At 37.1% G+C, this 6,000-nt stretch overlaps 1 protein-coding gene across 1 annotated transcript in view; it reads right to left on the reverse strand.

The window, feature by feature from the left end:
• LOC114456270 (MAGUK p55 subfamily member 5-A-like) overlaps positions 1-257 on the reverse strand; it is a 49,879-nt gene extending 49,622 nt beyond the window's left edge. Inside the window, exon 1 of the mRNA XM_028437918.1 lies at positions 76-257. The gene's annotated coding sequence lies outside the window, so the exon portion shown is untranslated. The remainder of the gene's footprint in view (positions 1-75) is intronic.
• Positions 258-6,000: the final 5,743 nt, after the last annotated feature.

The following is a 6,000-nucleotide window of genomic DNA, read 5'->3' on the forward strand; positions in this document are numbered from 1 at the left end:
AGCAGCTAGCAGCTAGCAGCGGCACCTGTTGATAACAAAGCCACTTCAGAGCGCAGAAAAACCAATAACACTCACCTCTGCGTGTGGGCAGACCAGTTCCTTCTTTCACCGTCCAAACCCACCGAGAGCTCACGGTTAAAGCGCTGCTAAAAGCCCCCGCAGAGGCAGCTCGGTGTGTCGTTGGTGATAGCGGTGAGACGTGCTAGTGTCAGAGAGCTCTGCCTCCACTGAGCGTCTCAGACTGTCACTCTCAGGTCATTCAGGGGGCGGGGCTACAGACCACTGACAATCACTCTGATTGGATACGCAGACGAATGGAATCTGCTCGGAGCCAATGAAACAATGGTACACGTTCACGACAACATTTTAAAACTTTTGCTGTCGTTTTGTATATTTTCCTGTCATTTATTGTTTTGTGTATTTTTAGATTTATTTTATGTATTTTTCTGTGTGTAATTTTGTGTGTTTTTCAGAGTCGTTTTTTTCTTTGTAAGCATAATGTGCGTTCATCTTGTCCACCTTTGTGTATTTTGTGACATTTTGTTTTATTTAAATATATTTTCAAATTAATTATGTATGATTAATTGTATTTGGTAATTAAAAATTGTAGGAGTTCTCATTATTTTGCATTTACGCAACTCGTTTGTCCTAGAACTCCTCCGAGGCTATTAATGCAGCACTAATGACACGTAAGGCATCTCATAGGGGCAATGTCAAGGATGTGCAGTCAACCCTTTTTGGGGCCAAAATATCAAGGCCAAAGTCAAGGTCATGTCAAGTGTCAAAAACCAAAATTTTTCATATGTCTGTGAATATTTATCGAACAAGTTTGATGCTTACATTTATGAAAAGCTCATCTCAAGTGGAGTATTTTATTTCTTTGGATCGAAGCTGTACGACCTACCAGTAAAAAGATCGGTAGGGGTCAAAGTTCATGATGTCACAAAAAACAAAAAAAATGCTTTTTTTTCTATAACTTGGTCACTGGTACCATTGAACAACATTTCCTTTCAATGTGTGACCTTGACCTTCACTCAACGTCATGTTTAAGGTTAAGAACTCAGAAAAAGAATCTGGAAACCAGAACCTCAACGCTCTCAGGACGATCAGCCAAAGCAAAAATACTTTTTTCCTATAACTTGGCCACAAATTGAGACACAGTGCTCAGACTGGTACCATTGAACAACATTCCTTTCAATGTGTGACCTTGACCTTCGCTCAAAGTCATATATAAGGTCAAGGTCAGTCATTGTTTTTTCCTGCATTATTACTTCCAATATAATGAGTAAAACATTACTCAACAACAAAACACACACAATAAGATGACTTTCACGTGACAAATACGTATTTGCCTTGAGAATACAGGTCTTACCTCATTTTGTTTGTTGTCCCTTTGTGTTTTTTCCTTTTCCTTTTGTGAATTTACTTTGGGGGCTGCACAAAATTAGACTGCAGTCTGCATGTGGACAACCTCCTATTCTGGTTTAGACATCAGGGAGATAAACTTCAGTGTTGACTTGGTAAATCAACAATTTGAGGTAACAATACACAAGACATGGACCTGTATGTCGTCTTGTGTATTGTTATACAATATCTCTTGAACTGTAGAAAAATAAGGAAAATCGACACATACCCCTCACACTAAATTGTTCATATCTCAAAAAGTATTCAATCAAATGAAAAATGAACAGCGTGTCTATTGAATAATCACAAAACAAGAAGTGCGTGGGCCATTTGTTGAAATGCCATGGAATGACCCTTAGTTCTTTTACTCCAGACTAAACAAATGTGAGCTTGTTGTCAGACATGGACAACGTTTATCACGACAGGGCCACAGAAATGTGATTTATCCAAGGGTCACATGATCAACATTCATGTCAGCATTAGAATAATAACCAGTCTGAGCATCAACACAGGAAACAACAAAGGCTTTGTGTGTTTTGTATATTTTCCTGTCATTTTGAAGTCGTCTGGTTTTGTTGTCTCTTTGTGTGTTTTTTGCCTTTTTTTGAGTTTTGTTTTGTTTAATTAAAGTTTGGGGGTTTTCTTCCACGGGTCTGGTGCATATATACAGGTACAAAGGCTGAGCCCTCAGATAAAAATCATGACTAGAGTAGACATAGGCACTTGCGGCCCTCGGTCTAATTTTATGTGGCCCCCAAAATAAATGTCTCAAAATGACAGAAAAATACACAAAATAAGAGCAAGAATACATGAAAAAAATACAAAGAATTGCAACATTGCAGGAAAATACAGTAAAAGAAGAGAGAAAAATGAACAAAATGACAACAGTAATACACTAAATTACTCCGAAAAATATAAAAAATTACAGAAAATGACAACCAAAGTACACACACACAAAAAAGTAAAACACAAATACACAGTACTAACAAACAAACAAAACGAGAACAGAAATACACAAAAAATACTTCAAAAAACATATTTTACAGGAAAAACACACAAAATGATTATAAAAACTCTTTGTTCTTTCCTGTATCAGATCACTCATTATTCTAAATGCTGACATTAATGTTGATCATTGGCCCTCTGATCACACAAACATTTTATTTCATTTTTTGGCCCCGTTGTGATAAAAGTTGCCAACCTGTGACTTAGAGGTTGTAAAATCACGACAAAAAGTCGTGATTGGAAATTGGAAAGCAAGTGGAGCACAAGTTACAGAATAATCAGGATTATTTTTATTAATTTATCTTTAGTTTCAATAATATCGTTACAGAAAAAACATCATCTTCATTATATTTATACAGTAGTAGTAGAATGCTGTGTCATTGCTTCATTACAAGTGCTGGTCATAGTTTATAGTGTGTGCAGTGTGACACTGAGTTCAGTCCAGTGTTACAAATCACTCAGTACAAAGGCAGTTTAACGAGATCCTGCTTCTTCTTCTTCTTCTTACTCAAATGAATCTATCTGGGTTCGATTGCTCCTCCTTGGGCAGGTGCCAGGGCTGCTTTCAGCCTCGTAACCATGTGACCACTGACCACACCATGAAAACCATTGTTTCCATGGGTTACAACAGGGGTGTCAACTCATTTTAGCTCAGGGGCCAAATACGGAGCAGTTTGATCTCAAGTGGGCCACAGGTTTTATGTTAGAAAAGCAAGTAATTAGGGCCCCAGCCCAATAGGACCCTATTGTAATGCACCCCCTTTTATTATTATTTTTCATATAGAGGAAGTGATCGCATTTTTGAGGGCCTAAACACATTCAAAAACTCATGAAAATTTGTTTGCATTGGATATTTTGGGGGAATTGTACACGTGAAAGGTAAAATGACTCAACATCGCCCCCTTGAAAATAGTAGTCGCTCCCAGCTTGGACTGATGACATCATCACTGTTGAACTTCAATGCTGTACAAGAGTGATGATGTGTACTGAAGAACTATTACTTCAGTACACTGAGTATTTCCCTGATCTGGGTATAAATAGTTATTACTTTCTACCACAACAGGGTTCTCACTGCATAAGGGGATCACGTGGTGCACAAGCGAGCGCGACGCTTATGGTAATTATTAAGAGTTTGCCAAAAAAATTAGTTATGGTTTAACCCAACCATCATTCATAGTCATAGCACCACCTATTTGTAAAAGGAAATCATAGATATTATATTTGCACAGAACATAGCAGGAAAGTTTGTGATATAATCCTTGAAAATGTTCAGCTACGTCTCAACACTTTAACATTTCTGCCACACCCCCACATGCAACACACCGCAACGTGTGCCACGTCCCGACATGCGAGTGGTCGCCAGGACCCGTTCAACGCTGCTTGCAGCTTTAATTTCAACATTATTGTGCCCTAGTTTGCACTTCTACGTATACATGAAATATTAAATATGTAAGAAACTAAGAAAATCTGAGCAATAAATGACCGACATGAGTCCCAACAGGGTCTTCACTTTAAATTTTCTACATTTTGTGACCAAGTTCTATTTAATTAAGGAAAATGTGTCATAATTTGAGGAAAATTAAAGGGTTTTGTAAGAATTTTAATTTTTTTGACATTATTGTATCCTAGTTCGCACTTTTACAAATGCATAAAATACAAAATATGTAAGAAATCGACCATATCCAAGCAATAGATAACAACAGGACCTTCACTTTAAATTTTCTAGATTTTGTGAATAATTGCTATTTAACTGAAGGAAATGTGTCATAATTTGAGGAAAATTGAAGCATTTTGTAAAAATTTTGAGTTTTATTATTATTTTTTTACTATTTAACATTAAAAATGGTTGTAATAATGCGATATAAGCACAGGGAAAACTCCCTTTACACAATGATTCATGTTTTCTTTCTAATTTTGACTTTCTCCTGCGGGCCCACTTAGATGCTCCAAAGGGCGGGATTTGGCCCCCGGGCCATGAGTTTGACACAAATGGGTTAGAATGTGTGACCACACATGGTCCATCACTGTCACCACATGTTGGGAATTCAGCAGGATCTGTTGGCACCAGAGCGGGAAAAAAAAGAGAAATCTGCCACGCCCACACGTAATGTCACACCTGCCCAAAGAGGAAGACACGCCCCCTTTTATGGGCATGCAAATATGATACGGGATAGAAAAAGAGGCGGAGCATGAGGAGGAGGAGGGGGTGGTGGGAGGGTCACCTAGCAGGAGGGTGGAATGACTGCTGCATTCAAAGGAAATGAGGAGAGAATCGAACCATCATCAGTGGGAGAACCAGTGTCTCTGAACCATGTGACACGTTTCCTGATCCGTGGTGATCACATGACAGGATGCAGGAGAAGCACAAAGTGTCCGTGAGCGTGCACAGGTGATGCCTGAAGTCAGGGGTGTCTAACTCAAGGCTCGGGGGCCAAATCCGGCCTGCTAGAACCTCCATTCCGTCCCGCGGGAGGATTTGGTTCAATTTTTTATTATACATTAAAAAAAAAAAGAGTAAATCACATAAAGTTCAGTTCCAGGTCAAATTAAATACATTAATGACACTCCAGCAGGGTTGGGGTCAATTATAATAATATAATAATTGTAGTTGCATGATTGAAAAATCTGTTGCTGTTGTAATAGTAATTAAATTCACATAAAAACTGCCATTTCCAATTTAATGAAACACAAACCAGTGGAACCATGTTACAGTTCTATGTCTCACACGTGTTATTAATTAAAAAGTTTTCACAATCGCTCACTTTAAAATAATGAAATTGACAAAACGCTCCCATCATAATTATTAATACCAATAATTTCATTGATTAGGAAGTTAACAAGGTAACAAAGAGATGAAAAACTAATTGGATGAAAGATCATATTCATATAGTGTCTTTTACAGCTGATTTATTAGCATTGGAGATGCAAACAGAAAGCGAACACAACACAAAGGTCAAGTTATATCAGCTTATTTGTTAAAGGCTCAGTAATTGTGATTAATTGTAATTGAACTTTAGTAACTGAGAACGTAATTGTCTTTCAGGGGATAAATAATGATTGTATTTTAATTGTAATTGGGAAAAAAATGATGGTCACCGTAATCATAACTGAACATGGATAATTGAAGACGTAATTGTAATTGAATAATGTAATTGATCCCAACCCTGAGGTTTATATGCGGTGATTTGCTCATAGTTAAATATTTCTGTCATTCTTAAATGCAAAGTTTGCCTGAAACTCATTATCTTTGTTTTTAAACTCTACAATTTCTCCTAAAAAAAATTCTCAAATTATGTTTAAAATATAAAAAAATTTAAATTGTCCACAAATTCCAGGTGGAGTTCCAAATATCTGTGACACAGAAGACATTCCAAGTTTATTTTACACATTTTTAAACGTACAAATTTAAATTAAAGTAAAAAAAAAAAGTTACATTTGTTCCTCTATTCCTGAAAAATGTGTATTTTTCTGCTCCGGCCCATTTGAGATTAAACGTGGTCGTATGTCGCCTCCCAAGTAAAGTGAGTTAGACACCCCCTGGTGTAAATGATCATCATTGGTCAGTAAACCCTTTTCATCAGCTTTTATTTT

The sequence above is a fragment of the Gouania willdenowi genome, chromosome 22, assembly GCF_900634775.1.
Source record: "Gouania willdenowi chromosome 22, fGouWil2.1, whole genome shotgun sequence".
NCBI lineage: Eukaryota > Metazoa > Chordata > Actinopteri > Blenniiformes > Gobiesocidae > Gouania > Gouania willdenowi.